Consider the following 18,506-nt stretch of genomic DNA (forward strand, 5'->3'; position numbering starts at 1 on the left):
ACAGAATTCCCCATCTGTGGTGAATTCTATACAAACCTTCCGTTCTGTCCCTGTTCCTGTTCCTGTCCCCTCCTCCACTTCTATGAGATCCAACATACCTACAACCTCCCAAAAAAGCAGCAGTTGCTACATCCAGCTGGCAGAAGCAGTACTGTGAACTGGAAGCATCTCTTTTTTTTTTTTTTAATCATTTTTATTAGGAATGAGGTCAACCAGAGAAACAAATGGAATACAGTAAAATCAGATGTAAACATATGCATCTGAGAACAATGCGGTACAAGCATCAACAATAAAGAACATAATAACAAGAAGAAAAATATAAATACCACATTGCTAGAAGGAAGAAGAAACGAAAGGCAGATAATCTCCAGACCGCTCTCTTAAATCACACCAACCGATAATACAGCCCGGTTCCTCTACCTGACCCCAAAAGTTTTAATATATATAGAAGAACAAGTAAGGGAGCTCGAGAGATTCATCGAGGAGGCCTACAGGAGAGTTGAAGAACAGGATCATCAGCAGCACTGGAACGAGGAAGCTACGCTCACACAAGATGGAAGATAGGAACCAACAGATGGAAGGCAGGAGCCAACAGACACCAAAGATGAAGGACCTCATGAAAGAATCGAGCAAGCAGAGAAGGCAAAGACTCACCGGTACCCTGAAGGAAAAGTACTTAACCACACCGAGGATACAGACTTGAGCCAGTGAGGAAGCTGAAAAAGGGGAAATCTGCAATCATAGTGGGAGACTCAATCCTGAGAGAAGTGGACAGTCACGTAGCAGGAGGGAGAGAAGACCGGCTAGTGACCTGTCTCCCCAGGAGCAAGAACGAAGGACATCACCGACAGAATCGAAGAGGATCCTGGAAAGGAGCTGAGACGGAAGAGACGGCAGTGATAATCCACGTTGGAACAAATGATGTCAACAGGAAAAATTACAGCAGGACTATGCTACTGAACAGTTCAAGATCCTGGGAAGGAAAACTGAAGCTGAGGAGACACAGAAGATAGCATTCTCAGAGATCCTGCCAGTACCGAAGGCAGATGTGAAGAGGCAGACTGAACTACAAACAATAAATGCATGGCTGAGGAGATGGTCGCGAAGAAGGCGGCTTCCACTTTGTGAGGAACTGGACAACTTTTTTGGGGGAAAACAAGCTCTTCAAGAGAGATGTAGCTACACTTGAGCACGGCAGGAACAAGACTGCTAGCGAACAACGTCAAGAGAGGAATAGAGCAGGCTTTAAACTAAGAAGAAGGGGGAAAGCTGACAGTCGAACCTGTCGTCGACGGTTCGGACTAGAGTATCCAAAGAAGATACTGAGCGGGAAAAATGCTGGGAAGAAACAAAAGACGAAAAACAGGAGTTTAATGTAACAAAGAAAACTGGAGAATAAAAAGAAGAGCAAAAAGCAGGAGCTAGAAGAACAGGTGAAAATGAGGAAATAGGTTGTGGAAGAAAAAGACGCGCACCAAAGAAAGAGGAAGAAAGAAACAGAATTCAGGGCTAGCAGCTCATGAAGGGGACCCGCAAGAGGAGCAAATCACAAGGAAAAACAGCAGGTAAAAGAAAAAAAAAAAACAGGACATTAGATTGCTTGTACGCAAATGCTAGGAGCCTAAAGACCAAAATGGGGGACCTGGAAGTCATAGCCAAAAACAGAGGAACCTAGACATCCTTGGAAACATGTGTAATGAGGAAATCAAATGGGACATACCGTGTTTCCCCGATGATAAGGCAGGGCCATCAAATAAGAAGCGCCCCCCTTTTTAGAAAAAAAATGTAAAATAAGGCACCCCCCCCCCGCAAATAAGCCACCCACCGATACCTGCGCTTACCCTTTGGGTCACGGGGATCCCGTGGGAAGCCCTAGGGTCGCGGCGATCCCGTGGGGACGACCCCTAGGGTCACGGGGATCCCATGAGGGACGCCACTGAGGGTCGCGGGGTTCCTGCGGGGCTGGATGTATCTCAGTCGCGCGGCTCTTCTCCCTACCTTCTCTGCTTGCAGCACAGAGCCGAAGAAAAGTCTTCCCGACGTCAGCGCTGACGTCTGAGGGGAGGGAGGGCCTTTAACAAGCCCTCCCTCCCTCCGACGTCAGCGCTGACGTCGGGAAGACTTCTGTTTGGCTCTGTGCTGCAGGCAGTGCAGGTAAGGAGGAGAGTATCCTCGCGGTTCGAGTGGCTACCAAGGGAGGGGGCGGTCCGCCCCGCCACACCCCGCCCCGGTTGCAGCACAGCCGGCCAGGTCCCCTTACTTTGTGGCACTTCCCCGACCGACCGACAACAGCCCCGGTCCGACAATCCCTCCCTGCCCTTTAGCCGCAAATCTAAATTATCTTCTTACAGCAGCTGTAATAAGGTAATTTAGATTTGCAGTTAGGCAGGGAGGTTTGTCGGACCGGGGCTGTTGTCAGTCGGTCGGGGAAGTGGCCACCAAAAGTAAGGGGACCTGGCGGCTGTGCTGCACACGGGGCGGTAGAGAAGGAGTGGGGAGAAGGACGCTGAAGTAGGCCATGTGGGAAGAACGGGAGGAGGGGGGGAAGGACTCTGAAAAGCACTTGAAGACAGAGGAGGGAGAAGGACGCTGAAAGCACATGGGGAAGACAAAGGGGTGGAGAAGGACACTGAAAAGGCCATGGGAAGGGCGGGGGGGGAAGGACTCTGAAAGCACTTGTGGAAGGACAGAGGGGGGAGAAGGATGCTGAAAGCACATGGGGAAGACAAAGGGGTGAGAAGGACGCTGAAAGGACATGGGGAAGACGGGGGGGTGGAGAAGGACGCTGCAAGGCCATGGGAAGACGGGGGGGGGAGTGGAGAAGGACGCTGAAAGGCCATTGGGGAAGAACAGAGAGGGAGAAGGACGCTGATAAGGACATGGGGAAGACAGAGGGGGGGAGAAGGACGCTGAAAGCACATGTGGAAGACAGAGGTGGGAGAAGGACGCTGACAAGGACATGGGAAGATGGGGGGAGAAGGACGCTGAAAGGAAATGGGGAAGCAGAGGGGGGAGAAGGACGCTGAAAGCACATTGTGGAAGACAGAGGGGGGGAGAAGGACGCTGAAAGCACATGTGGAAGACAGAGGGGGGAGAAGGACGCTGACAGGACATGGGGAAGATGGGGGGAGAAGGACCGCTGAAAGGAAATGGGGAAGCAGAGGGGGGAGAAGACGCTGAAAGCACATGTGGAAGACAGAGGGGGGAGTAAGGACGCTGACAGGACATGGGGAAGATGGGGAGAAGGACGCTTGAAAGGAAATGGGGAAGAGAGAGTAGGGAGAAGACGCTGGCAGGGAAGAAGACAGATGCCAGACTATGGGGGAGCGGAGAGAAGAAGATGGGTGCCAGACCAATTTGGAAGGGGGAAGAAAGGGAGAGGCACAGTAACAGAGCAAATGGAAGATGCAGAATGGAAGAGAGACAGTGGATGGAAGGAATTGAATTGAGAACATGAGGAAAGCAGAAACCAGGCAACAAAGGTAGGAAAATAATTATATTTCTTTTTTTTTTATTTTGCTTCAGGATAAAGTAGTATATTAGTTGTGTTGATAAAAATTTATAAACATTAGAGGCTCTGGTAGAAACCCATTTGCAAGTATTGTTTTCTTCCCCAATAAATATTTTTCAAATTAATAAAGTCTTTTTGCTTACTTTGCAAATGGGTTTCTACCAGAGCCTTTAATTCAGTAGCATAATTAAATGAAATAACTATTTCTGAAGTTTATATGGACGCGCGGGGACGGAGGGAATTCCTCACGGGGAGCGGGTGGGGACGGAGGGGATTCCTCGCGGGGGACAGGTGGGGATGGAGGATTCTCACGGGGACGGGTGGGGACGGGTGGGACTTCCTACGGGGACGGGTGGGGACGGGTGGGACTTTGGCGGGGACGGGTGGGGGATTTTCTGTCCCCGCGCAACTCTCTAGGTGACTCCGTGTGAGTCCCTCCGTCACGTATTTGCCTCCATGGCTGCGTGCCGCGCCTCGTCATGAAGTGAAGAGGAGGAAGGAAGTGACAGGACTGCAGCGCGCGCGCAGTGGGACTCGCACATGGAAACACAGGCAGCTTCCCTCATCCCTCCCTAAACGGAGACTGCAGGAGTTTGTTCACGGCCAGAACATCCAAAAGTGAGACATGCAGGACAGGTTTCTTTTGCTGTGAGCAATACCACTTACTGTATATAAAGCCTGTTTAAAATGCATACGGTATATAAACAATGGTTTCACATGTCATAGTCCCCTCTGATGCTGCACTACAGAATAATCTATTTACTGTGTTTCCCTGATGGAGAACATTGGGACATTAAATGGTACAATATATGGTATGATGGATAAAGCTGGCCATACACGTACGATTTTTCGGCCCGACCGATTCTTCAGCGACCATTTTCTTCCTCCAACGAACGCATTGCGAACGTTACCCTATCGCGAACGTAATAAAATTTCTGTTTTTTTTTTCAACAAATAACTGTGCTACTGTAGTCTTCTTCATGGGTAAATAAGACATCCCCCTCCGAAAACATAAGCCCCTAGAGCATATTTTGGCCTTCCAAAAAAAATAAGACAGTGTCCTTACCATCGGGAAACAGGGTAGTACTGCCAGGGGTACAAACTCTATAGATAGAAACAGGACTCACAAGAAGGGAGGAGGAATAGCACTATATATAAAGGACACCATCATCACTCGACCAGAGTGGGATACGGCAACAAAGGCGGAAGGATTGAATCATTATGGGTTTAAATTACCAGGAATAAATAGATTTGACATAAAATTGGGACTGTACCAATCGTCCACCTGGACAAACAGAAGCAAACGACAAAGAACTGGAAGCAGAATTGAGGCGGGAATGCAAAAATGGAAACATGATGGTAAATGGCGGGGACTTTAACTATCCTGGGATAGGCGGAGTATGGAAACTTCCAACTGTGCGAGGGAAACAGAATTCCTAGAGGCTGTGAGGGACTGCTTCATGGAACAGCTCGTCAAGGAACCAACAGAGGGAATGCCACTCTCGACCTAATCCTCAACGGGCTAGGGGGACCTGCAAAGGAAGTGGAACGTAGTAGGACCACTAGGAAACAGCGATCATAACATGATCCAGTACAAATTAGAAGTAGGAACATCAAAAGTGAAGAGAACCACAGCGACAGCGCTCAACTTCAAGAAAAGGAAACTACAATGCTATGAGAGTAATGGTGAGAAAGAAACTCAGAAACAGCTCGAGAAAAACAGAGACCGTGGAGAAAGACCTGGTCCCTATTCAAGGATACAGTGCAAGAAGCACATAGTCTGTACATCCCCAGGATTTAGAAAAGGGTGCAAAAAAAATCGAACAAAATACCTGGTATGGATAACTCAATAAAGTGAAGAAAGCGATAGGAGAAAAGAAAAAATCGTTCTGAAAAATGGAAAAAAGGACCAAATCGGGGAAAACTGGAAGGAACACAGGAAACACCAAAAAGAATGTCACCGAGTTGGTTAGGAGAGCAAAAAAGAGAATTACGAGGAGAGACTGGCCGGGGAAGCAAGAAATCTCAAATCGTTATTCAGATACGTTAAAGGGAAGCAACCGGCGAGGGAGGAAGTAGGACCGTTGGATGATGGAGACAGAAAGGGAGTGGTAAAGGAGGAAAAAGAGGTAACTGATAGGCTAAACAAGTTTTTCTCATCAGTCTTCACAAGCGAGGACACATCCAATGTACCAGAACCCAAAGAGATCTTAAATGGAGACCAAGAAGAAAAACTGTCGACAATAGAGGTAAGCCATGAGGATGTCCTCCAACAGATAGATGGGTGTCCTAATCTGGGTGCTTGGATAGTCGGGCTGGGAGAGCAAAGGCGAGTACTGGTGGGGTGGGGTGGAGAGTACCATTGGGGAGGGGAGGTGGGGGTATTGGAAGGTTCTGGCCTTTAGTCATGGATAGGATAAATGGGCTTAGGTGGGGGGAGGGGGTAGTGCGGCATCTTCAGGGCTCATAAGAGTCCAGGGCCTCGGAGTGCTTTTCTGTCCTCATTAATCTTGCTCGCCCTATGTAGAGCAGGATAGGGGGAAGTTTAGTTGCTGTTACTCTTCTTTTGTCCATGCTTGTTGTATTATTGTATATGATGCATCATTGTTTGTACTGTGCACCTTTGGGGTGCCCTGGCATTGTATTTGCTGTTGTTTGCATCAATAAAAATTGTTTGAACCTAAAACAAACCAGATAAAATATTTTTTCACACAACATATAATTGAATTCTAGAATCCGTTGCTGGAAAATGTGATGAAATCAGTTAACAGGGTTTAAAAAAGGTTTGGATAATTTCCTAAAAGAGAAGTCCATAAGCCATTATTGAAATGATTTGGGAAAATCTACTGTTTATTTCTAGGATAAACAGCATAAAATGTTTTACCTCTTGGGATCTTGCCTGGTAATTGTGACTTAGATTGGCTGCTGTTGGAAACAGGATACTGGGCTTCATGGCCTTTTGGTCTGTCCCAGTATGGCAATTCTTATTTTCCGGAACAGATTGAACAGGATGATGCAACCTCACGAGTACTCTCTAAACATGGACATAATCTACAATATCTGAGATTAGGGCACCCTCTCAGTGGCTCTTGTTGCCTCATATCTCAACAACAAAGTCCCTCAGTTCTGTTCCATGCTCTGGTCACATGGCAAACTAGTGTCAGATGCCTTTCTCATACATTGAAAGGGAGGGTCTTCTGTATACACATTTTCCCATATTGAGGAACCAGAGTTCTGATTTTCCATACAGGCCAAGGTATATCTTGTTCTCACTTCTTGAATTGTCCTCCAAAGAGCCATAGAGATTGCAGTGATTTTCATCCCCAATCACACAGAACAAAACATCCCTTCTGCATCTCATCCTCCAGACCTGACCCTCATGATCTGGATATTGAGGATGTGGTATTTCATTCCTTGAATCTGCTGAGGATATCTCTATAATTTTGCTTGCTTCAGGAAAGATTTCACTAAGAAATGTTTTGTGGTTTGTTTTTTTTTTTTTGTTATAACTGTTTATTTGTTTGCCTAGTGCCTAGTTATAACTGTTTATAGTTTGCCAGATGCAGACTGGCAATGCCAGATGCAGACTGGAACACCCCTCTCACGCGACTACGAGTGGTAGCAAAAGAATATTGACCACCATAAAGGGTGCACATACTCAATCAAATGGTATTAGAGCGCCACCAGGGAAAAGGCAATACTGGACCTGGTACTCACAAATGGAGACAGTGTCTCGGAAGTATCAGTGGGAGACACGCTGGCCTCTAGTGACCACAACATGGTTTGGCTCAACCTACAGGAAAGGCTCTCTAAATCAAACTCAGCAACGGAGGGTCCTCAACTTTAGGGGTCGCAAACTTTTGACCTTATGAGAGACTTTGTCCATCTAGGAGCTGCAAAATCATGCAGAAACTGACATATCCGGGAAACTATGTGGTCATATATAAACATCCATTCTGAACGAAGCATCTAACCGCTACATAAATACAGTAAGCAAACACCGGAGAGAAACAAAAAACCACAATGGTTCAGCAATGAACATTTCTGCCTCATTAAAAAGAAAAAAGAAGCATTTATCACCTACAAACATCTTGGAAAAAAGGAGGCAAAAGAAGACTATCTGGCCAGATCTATAGCTGTCAAGAAAGCAGTCAGAGAAGCCAAACTTCAAACAGAAGAAGATCTAGCACGGAATATTAAAAAGGGGGACAAATCATTCTTCAGGTACATTAGTGACAGGAAGAGAAACAAAGATGGGATAGTACGCCTTAGGCAATCAGACGGAAACTACGCAGAATCTGATAATACCAAGGCAGAACTGCTAAATGAATACTTCTGCTCAGTATTCACCTGTGAAGCGCCAGGAGCTGGTCCACAACTACAGCAAATAGACATCCAAAATGACCTGTTTCATGATTACGAGTTTACACCCAGTAGCGTCTACCACGAACTTTCAAGACTCAAAGTAGACAAAGCCATGGGACCAGACAATCTACACCCCAGGGTACTCAGAGAGCTGAGTGAAGTTCTGGCTGAACCACTAGCCGTGCTCTTCAATCTTTCCATGCGCACGGGAAAAGTACCCCTAGACTGGAAAACAGCTAACGTAATTCCACTTCACAAAAAGGGCTGCAGAACAGAGACAGAAAATTACAGACCGGTGAGTCTTACATCCATAGTGTGCAAACTCATGGAAACACTGATCAAACAGAATCTTGACAAAATTCTAGATGAAGAAAATTTACGTGATCCACACCAACACGGATTTACCAGGGGAAGGTCCTGCCAAACTAATCTGATTGACTTCTTTGACTGGGTGACCAGTCATCTGGATGCCGGGGAGTCCCTAGACGTGATATATTTGGACTTCAGCAAAGCTTTTGATAGCGTCCCACACCGCAGGCTGTTGAACAAACTAAAATCGATGGGATTAGGAGATACATTCACTACATGGGTAAAGGATTGGCTAGATGGTAGGATTCAAAGGGTGATGGTAAACGGTACCCCCTCCAAAACGTCAGCTGTGACGAGTGGAGTACCTCAGGGCTCCGTCTTAGGGCCGATACTATTCAATTTATTCATAGGAGATTTGACCCAAGGACTTAGAGGAAAAGTATCACTGTTTGCCGACGACGCCAAACTATGCAACATAGTAGGCAAAAGCAGTGTACCTGACTTTATGATGCAGGACCTACGACAGTTGGAACAGTGGTCATCAACTTGGCAACTAAGCTTCAATGCCAAAAAATGTAAAGTAATGCACCTAGGCAATAAAAACCCACACAGAACTTACACACTAAATGGTGAAACCTTGTCCAGTACCACGATAGAACGTGATTTAGGAGTGATCATTAGCAATGATATGAAGGCTGCAAATCAGGTGGAGAAGGCTTCGTCCAAAGCAAGACAAATGATGGGCTGCATCCGTAGGGGTTTTGTCAGCAGAAAACCTGAAGTCATAATGCCACTGTACAGATCCATGGTGAGACCTCATCTCGAGTATTGTGTTCAATTCTGGAGACCACACTACCGGAAAGATGTGTTGAGAATTGAATCGGTTCAGCGAATGGCTACCAGGATGGTCTTGGGGCTCAGGGATCTCACATATGAAGAAAGACTAAAAAAACTGCAGATGTACTCGCTGGAGGAGCGAAGAGAGAGGGGGGACATGATTGAGACCTTTAAGTATATCACGGGGCGTATAGAGATGAAAGATGATATCTTCAGTCTTACAGGGCCCCGATAACCAGAGGACATTCGCTGAAAATCAGGGGAGGGAAATTTCAGGGTGATGCTAGAAAGTACTTCTTCACCGAAAGGGTGGTCGATCATTGGAACGAGCTGCCTCAGCAGGTGATTGAGGCCAACAGCGTGTCAGATTTTAAGAGAAAATGGGATATTCACATGGGATCAATAGGGGAGTAAAAGTCAGGGAGTAGGTCATTGGTATGGGCAGACTCGATGGGCTATAGCCCTTTTCTGCCGTCAATTTCTATGTTTCTATGTTTCTATGTTTCTAGTTGCCCCAGCAGAGACAAGACACCTTGCTTCAACTTTGCAATCATGTGTCTGCTTTTCAAAAAATTTCAACAAGACAAATGATGTGTTTTCTGGGTCACATAGCATCCACATTTAATATGATCCCCTTTGTCTTGCTTCATCTCAGACCTTCTCAATGGAATCTACCACCTCAGTGGTCTCAAGCCACAGATCCACTATCCCAGCAGATCAGGGATTCCTTGCCTCTTTGTCAGTCTCTCCAATGGTGGTTGCGACCAGCAAATCTATCCAGAGGATTTCTGTTCCACATTCTTCTACATCAACTAGTACTCATGATGGACACACATGGGGAGCTCACTTAGGTGATTTGTGAACTCAGAGCATGTGGTCTACTTGAGAGAGAGAACACTCCACATCAACCTGTTAGAGCTTTGGGCAATTCACAATGCTCTAAGAAGAATGGAAGAAAAAATAGCTGACATGGTAAAACGAGGAGACATAACATTTTTTAGATATATTATTGATAGGAAGAAGTGCAAAAGTGGCATTGTGAGAATCAAAGGTGAACGGGAAGAAGATGTAGAAGCTGATAAAGAATATGCCAAATTGCTTAACAGATATTTCTGTTCTGTGTTCACGGCTGAAGCGCCGGGAGTGAGACCGCAGAAGACAAACGTGAATAGGGATGGAGGAGTAATAGATCCTGATCAATTTTCAGAGGGTTGTGTTCATGAGGAGTTAGCTAAAATAAACGTAGACATAGAGATGAGGCCGGATGGTGTACTTCCGAGGGTGCTGAAGGAACTTAGGGAAGTTCTGGTAGCTCTGCCTACTGACCTTTTCAATGATTCTTTAGAGTCGAGAGTGGTACCGGAGGACTGGAGAAGGGCGGATGTGGTCCCTCTCCACAAAAGTGGAAGTAAGGAAGAAGTAGGGAATTACAGGCTATTAAGTCTGTGGTAAGCAAATTAATGGAAACACTTTTAAAACAGAGAATGCTCAAGTTTCTGGAATCCTGTGGATTACAGGACTGGAGGCAACATGGATTCATTACAGGTAGATCTTGTTAGACAAATCCGATCAATTTCTTTGACTGGGTGATCAGATAATTGGATCGAGGATATGTGCTAGATGTGGTGTATTTAGATTTTAGCAAAGCTTTTGACAGTGTTCCACACAGATGTCTAATAAATAAACTGAGTGCCCTCGGGATGGATCCCAAAGTGACGGGCTGGGTCAGGAACTGGTTGAGTGGAAGGCGACTGAGGGTAGTGATCAATGGAAATCGTTCTGAGGAAAGGGACATTATCAGTGGTGTGCCTCAAGGTTCTGTATTCATTATCCTTCTTAGAGTCATGATCCTGGGATTGGCTGACCCGGAACTTCCTCGCCAATGCCAGAATTGACGTCGGAGGAAGGTTTGTGGGCCAGCCATTGTGCAGTCCCTGCATGCGCCTCGACTGGCCCTGTTGCTGCGTTGGCGGTGGGGAAGCAGGGAGAAATTGGCAGCGGTGGCTTGGGGCAGACAGGGAGAGAAAAAAATGAACGGGGAACTTGGAGCTGGAAGCAATTTGATGAGTTCAGTATGATAAAAAAGATGTCAAGGATTGGAGCCAAGAGAGAGTTTATCAAATTGATGTAGTTGTCAAGAAAGTCAAGGCAGGGAGAGAGAAAGAAAGAAAAAATTGGGGGAGGGAGTGGAGTATTTCATCCATCATTTCTCCATCAATTTCCTTGGACGGCCCTGGGGGTCAGTAGTAGATGTCGATCCTCGTTTATGGTCCATTTGATCCTGGAATTTTGACCCATAGAGACTCTAACTTATCCGTCTGTTGTGGCATGTTCTCTCCAGTAGATTCAATTCCTTCTTTGACATATATGGCAATGCCTCCTCCTTTTTGAGTCACTCTGTCTCTGCGGTATAGTTTTTATCCTGGTAGCACCATGTACCAGACATTTTCCTCAGTCCACCATGTTTCCGTGATGCCGATGATGTCAACATTATCCTTTTGTGCCACAGTTTCTAATTCACCCATCTTATTTCTAAGGCGTTTATGTACATACACTTGAGTTTGTAGTCTGTTCCCTTCCTGCATGTCCTTCCCTCTTGTGTCGCTTTTGGTCTGCTTTGCCTGCAATCTGGTGAGTTTTCCTCTATATCTACCTGTACGGTATTCTCCGGGTATAACCTGTTCCTGAACATCAACTCTCTCTCTTGGTCGACTGTCGGCTTTCCCTTTCTCCCTAGTTTAAAAGCTTCTCAACTTCTCTTTTGATGTTGCTTGCAAGTAGTCTCGTTCCATCTCTGCTGAGGTGGAGTGTGTCCTTCCTGTATAGCTTGCTCTTCCCCCAGAACGTCGTCCAGTTGTGCACAAAGTGGAATCCTTCTTCCTCACACCAGCGCCGCATCCACGCATTGACTGCTTGTAGCTCCATCTGTCTCTTCTTGTCTGCCATGGGTACAGGCAGGAACTCCGAGAATGCTATCCTCTGCGTTCTGGTCTTCAGCTTCCTTCCTAGCATCCGGAACTGGTCCTTCAGTTCTTCTTTGTTGTAGTTTTTGTTGCCCACGTTGTTCGTCCCCACATGGATCACTACTGCCGTATCTTCTTCCACACTGCTGATGTGGCTCACTATGTCTTCAACCTTGGCTCCCGGTAGGCAGGTCACCAGCCGATCCAATTTTCTTCCCATTATGTGGCTGTCGACTTGTCTGATGATGGAGTCCCCCACAACGTTTGCTGTCTTCTATATCTTCTCTTGATTCTCCAACCATAGGTCCGTGTCTTTGGTGTATGTCCGTCTCTCCAGCCGTAGGTCTGTGTCCTTCGTTCCCATCCATTTCCTCTCATCCTAGCTTTCATCTTCTTGTGGGTTCCCTTTGCTGTTTCCAGATCTTGCTGCTGTGTTACCCATTTCCTCCTGGTGGCTGTCCATCTGGTGGTTCACACTCTCTGTAGGTGTATCCCGGCAGTTCCACTGTTGGTGTTTTTCCACAGCCTCCCTGTATGCCTCTTCTATGAAGTTCTCCAGCTCCCGGACCTCTTCCTCGATGGTGTCCTCCGTCTTGATGTTCTCTGCATCTCTGTCTTCCTCCTCCACTGCTTGAAGTGCCTCCAGTTCCAGTATTCTGCCTTCCAGGAGTCAGACTTGCTTCTTCAGGCTCTCCAGTTCTCTGCATCGAGTCCATACATAAGACTACCTCCCAGAGAGGAGGTAGTCATACATATGTGAGACAGTGCAGAAAACTGGGTAGCTCAACATCCTGCTTCTGTATGCTGCTTCCATTGCAGCCCACTTGCCAGCCTGCTGTGAATGTCTTCTGTGCCTGCTGTGTCCTCTGTGTCTGTCTGGCTGTGTGTCCTCTGTACCTGCTGTGTCTGCCTGGTTGTGTGTTCTCTGTATCTGCTATGTCTGCCTGGTTCCATGTCCTCTTTACCTGCTGTGTCTGCCTGATTGAATGTCCTCTGCTGTGATCTCCTGCTCTCCTTTAGTGGTGGCTTGTCCCTTTTCAAGGCTCTTCGCGAAGGCGCTCTCGCTAAGGTGAGCACCTTTGACGCGCGCCAAATGGCTGAGCGCCATTGGCCCCTCCCCTTTTAAGGGGGAGCTCCGATGGATGACGTCGGGGGGGTGGAGATAACTCTTGTCACTGCCCCTTCTGTTCCTGCCTCCTTCTCTCCTGCTTTTCCCTCCTCCGAGCTTCTGCTGTCCTCCTCTGCTCGTCTCCTGCTACTCTCCTCTCCTCTATGGGAGATACTCGATATACTTCATTGTGCGAAATAATGTCTCAGAAGATTGGAGGCCTGTTGTAGACCTCATGGCAGTGATTGCTTTTCTGAGAGTTCTGCATTTCCGGATGATAGCGGTGCATTTAGCTGTGGCAGCATTGACACGCGGGGAGTTATTGGCTTCCTTGGATTGCACGGAAGCAGTCCTCTGCATTCTAAACTTCACAGGAGATTTCTGAGATTTCACATGGTTGGGCGGCACTTCCAATTTGCGGCTCTGCCCTTTGGGCTGGCATCAGCACCCAGATCCTTTACCAAAGTCATGGTGGTAGTAGCTGCCCACCTGCGCTCGCAAGGTGTGCTAGTACATCCGTACCTGGATGACTGGCTGATCAGAGCTCCCTCGCTGGAGGAAGGCCACAAGGTGGTTCTCCAAGTGGTTCATTTGAGGGAGGGTCTCTGCTGGGTGATCAATCTGAAGAAGAGCCACCTCGAGCTGACCGCAGGACTTGGAGTACCTGGGAGTCCAGTTCCACATGTGCTAGTACCAGGTGTTTCTGCCAGACTCTAGGAAGCTCAATATTTGGAGTGCCATTCGGGCCAAGTTGTTGGTTCAGACTCTGATGGCCTGGCAGTACCTGCAGGTTCTGAGTCTCATAGTGGTGCTCATAGTTGTGATTTCATGGGCCAGAGCTCGACTCCGGCCTCTTGACTTGATGGAATCCCCAGTGGGATTCGCTGGGGGTGAAGTTGCCATGGTTGGCAGCAGCCTACAGCAGCATGTTGTGGTGGCTGAACCCTGTTACTCTGTACAGAGGGCTTCCCTAACAATGGATGTGAGTTTGTCCGGTTGGAGGGCAATTTTCAGATCTGTCCCGGCCCAAGGCCGGTAGACTGTGCAGGAGAGCAGATGGTCGATCAATTGCCTAGATCTTTGATTAATCTGTCTGGCCCTGGGGCGATTTCAACGGTGTCTTTATCGGAAGACAATTCGGGTTTTCTTAGACAATGCGACAGCTGTAGCCTATGTCAACTGTCAGGGAGGCACAAACAGTCCCTTGCTGAGCCTGGAAGCTTGGATGCTCTTTTCTTGGGTGGAAAGGCGTCTGGTGGCCCTGTCCGTGGCTCATCTGGCGGGCATAGACAACATTCAAGCAGACTTTCTGAGTTGACAGATTCTGGACCTGGGAGAAAGGTCCCTGTCCAGGCTAGTGTTCGAGTCCATAGTCCAACGGTGGGGCCATTCCTCCTCCGATCGAATGGTGTCAGTCGAGAATCGTAAGGCGGCCAAATTGTTCAGCCACCACGGAAAGGTCGGCAGCGAAAGGCTGGATGCTCCGGTTCAACCTTGGCTCGAGGGGGACCTTCTCTATGTCTTTCCCCATGGCCCATGATAGGCCGCATCTTGCGTTGGGTGGCTTCTCACATGAGTCCGGTGATCCTGGTGGCCCCTTACTGGCCCAGAAAACCTTGGTATGCAGACCTAATGGGGTTGAGCATGGAGAGGGGTCTGTATCTCCCTTGCCATCAGTGACTTCTCATTCAGGGCCCCAAAGCACTTCAAGATCCGGACCGCTTTAGGACGTGGCATTAACAACTAGGGGCTACCCGTCTGCAGTCATCACTACCCTCCTTCAGAGTAAGAGGAAATTCACCGTGTCAGCCTATGTGAAAGCCTGGCGTGCTTTCAGACTTGATGTGAGACGGTTTAAGTGGATCCCTTGGCCCCTTCGGTGGCGTATGTCCTGGACTTTTAGCAGGCTGGCCTCAGGACGGGCCTTGCTGTTTCTTCTCTACATGATCAGCTTGCGGGACTTTCGTGTTTGGGTTCCACCCAGATGTTGTCTGCTTCTTGCGTGGGCGGGGAGGCTGAGGCCTCCTTGCGACTACCTTGTCCTACGTGGAATCTGAATCTGGTTTTCCACTCGCTGGCTTATCCGACCTATGAACTCCTAGCTGGGATCTCTCTGAAAGATCTTACCATCAAGGCAGTTTTCTTTATTGCGGTCACTTCTGCATGGCGAGTGTCAGAGCTTCAGGCTCTATCATGCATTGATCCTTTTCTCTGTATCATGGAGTCTTCGGTTATTTTGAGGACAGTACCTTCTTTTCTTCCAAAAGTGGTTTCTGAGTTCCGTGTCGAGCAGGAAGTTTGGCTGCCTGCCTTTGTTCCGTCAGGCTCCAAGTCCAATGACCATGTTTTACGATGTGCGGTGTCTTCTTTTGAGATACCTGGAGGCCACAAATGACTTCAGTCTTTTGGACTATCTGTTTTAGAGGGCCCTGCGCGTCGGGGTCGAACTGCTTCCAAGGGATCCATCTCTCGATGGATCCGTGCTGCCATTTCCACTGCTTATGGGTCAGTGGAGAAGAAGCCTCCCCTTGGGGTGAAGGCTCACTCTTATGGGCATAATCTACTCCGGTCTCTCCTGAAGAGATTTGTAGATGGCCACTTGGGCCTATCTTCATAGGTTTACTGAGTTTTATCGACTTGATGTGGCGGCTAAGCATGATGCAGCTTTTGGGGCTTCAGTCCTGGCGGCGGGCTCATCGGGTCTCCCCTGATGTGTTGAGACTGCTTTGATACGTCCCTATGATGAAGCTTCCAGAGGTTATTGTTCAAAAATGAAAGATTAGGTTACTTACCTCTTCTAATCTTCTTTCTTGTAAATATCCTCTGGAAGCTTCACGCCCTCCTGTCTATTCTGTCCAATTCGCAGGTCACCTCCTAGTAACTGGTAAGCTGGATTTCTGTCTTTGATCAGCCTCGCTGAGAATCCCATGCCTCTTCCTTATAAGTATGTAAGGTTTGTGGGGTTAGAGGGGTCCCTGGGTGGTAGCCCCTTCTGACCTTAAGGCTTTGTCCCCTTTCTTAAAAGTTATACTGTTTTTGATTTGTTACTGTTTAAATTTCATGTTATGCAGAATTTGGCTTTAGGGCATTACTTGTTTCGCATGAGCAGAATTGATATGTAGTGGGGATTCCCCGCACCCCTGTCTCTCTCTTCTTGCATTTTCAGTTTATACTAGATCTATCTGTCTTTGGTACTGACTGGAAGTCCAGGAGAGTGTCTAGGGATATGACACCAAAGGGAGGGGCTACAATTTGATTGTGAGTTCCCTGCAGTCATGGCTGAAAGAGTTAAACAACACTATAGTGAAGCTTCCAGAGGAAATTTACAAGAAAGAAGATTAACAGAGGCAAGTAACCTAATCTTTCGTCATCCAGATACAGTGGGCAAATATTCTCACATCTATCCCACTTTCCCTGGTTGGCTTTTAGCTTGCTTACGGAACTGAGGAACCACAAGCCAAAATCAGGCCTGAAGGCACTCACGCATTAACGGTACAGGCAGTCTTGAAGTTTCACTAAAACTTAAAGTGACAGTACATTTTAGCTCTTTCTTTATCGGGCTCCATGGATGACGTTACCTACATGTGCAAATATCTTTCTGCTGTCTCCGGATAACAGCTGTTATGGTAAGTAACTGTGCTTTTCCTCCTATATTGTGCAAAACTAGGCAACTGCTCCCTGACCAGAGATAGCAATAAGCCTGCTGGAAGCTGAAGAAGGCCACAGCCTGGTATTAGGTTTTGTGGTACTCAGCTATATCTAACACCAACTCTGGCAGGATACACATTTCAAATTTGATATATTGTATTCACAAAATAGAAAATAAAATGGGGTTTTTTTACCTACCTTTTTTTGTCTGGTCATTTTATTTTCAAATCATGTTGGTCTCAGGCTCTGGTAATGTAATGTAATGTAATTTATTTCTTATATACCGCTAAACTCCGTTAGGATTCTAAGCGGTTTACAGAAAAATAGACAATAGGGTGCATTAAAATTATAAGTAAAATAGGTACTTAGAAATTCCCTTACTGTCCCGAAGGCTCACAATCTAACTAAAGTACCTGAAAAAATGACAATTAGTAGAGTAATGAAGAAATAAAATAGAGAATAGATGAGAAAAATAAGAAAATAAACATTCTAACTGGTTTATGTTTCCTTCTGTCTTCTCTTAACTCACTTGCCAGGGTATCATGCCCATTTGACATTTCTTCTTTCTCCATGCTCATCATCCATTTTCCATCTCTGTATATGTCATTTTCCCCACTTTCAGCATCTCCCTTCTCCGTCTCCTATATTTTCTTTTCTAGAATTTCCTCTGTGTCCAATTCCCTACCTTCATCATCCTCACCATTCTATGTCCCCTTCCCCTCCTCCTGTGTCCCTATGCCCCCTTAAGTCCAGCATCTCCTGTGTTCCTATTTTTCCCCATGTCTAGCCATATCCCCTCTATGTCTATATACCATCCCCATGCCTGGCACTCTGTGTCCATTTATCACCCCCATGTAGCGTTCCCCTTTGTGTCTCTGTCTCTATGTTCCCATCCATTCTCTCCTTGCTCTCCCTGTGTCCAGCGTCTCCCCTCTCTTACTCCCTTATACTAATGTCTCTCTTCCTCTCTTTCTCCTTATTTTTGCTGTGCTCAGCATTTCACTTCTTCCTTCATCCCCTTGGTTCAGCATCTCTTTCCCTTCCCTTCTCTCTCCTCTGCCCTACAGGTCCAACATCTCTCCCCCTTTCCTCCAGCTCCAATCACCCTCCTCCCACACATACACGCAGATGCACACATAGGTCCAGCACCTGTCTCCTTTCCCTCCAACTCAAGCCACCACCCCTCCCCATCTCCCCATGTTTTGTGAAAAAATATTTTCTCCATTTTGTTTTAAATTCACTATTTAGCTTCCTCGCATGTCCCCTAGTCCTAGTATTTTTGGAAAGAATGAATAAGTGATTCACATCTACTTGTTCCCTGCATTCAGTATTTTATAGACCTCTATCATATCACCCCTGAGCCATCTCTTCTCCAAGCTGAAGAGCCCTAACTGCTTTAGCCTTTCCTCATAGAGAAGTCATCCCATTCCTTTTATCATTGTCTAATTCCGCTTTATCTTTTTTGAGATACGGCGACCAGAATTGTGGACAATATTTGAAATGTGGCCGTACCATAAAGTAATAAAAGGGCATTATAACATTTTCATCATTGTTTTCCATTCGTTTCCTGATAATTCCTGCTGCTCAATTAGAGTAATTCAGAAAAATTAAACACAAAAAGAAAGAATAAACAAATGGAATACATAAAAATTCTCTCTGAGATATATGAAAGAGATAAGGGCAGTACAGCAAAAGCACTCCAATGAAAGGATAAAAAAGATCACAAAATATATCATATGAAGAGAGTCCTCAGTTATCACAACTC

The 18,506-nt window shown here is 46.7% G+C and overlaps 1 protein-coding gene across 1 annotated transcript in view; it reads left to right on the forward strand.

The window, feature by feature from the left end:
• Nucleotides 1–18,506, forward strand: part of HERC2 (HECT and RLD domain containing E3 ubiquitin protein ligase 2) — a 3,346,202-nt gene that overhangs the window by 1,356,344 nt on the left and 1,971,352 nt on the right. The gene's annotated exons all lie outside the window — the stretch shown is intronic.

The sequence above is a fragment of the Geotrypetes seraphini genome, chromosome 6 (genome assembly GCF_902459505.1).
Source record: "Geotrypetes seraphini chromosome 6, aGeoSer1.1, whole genome shotgun sequence".
Lineage (NCBI taxonomy): Eukaryota > Metazoa > Chordata > Amphibia > Gymnophiona > Dermophiidae > Geotrypetes > Geotrypetes seraphini.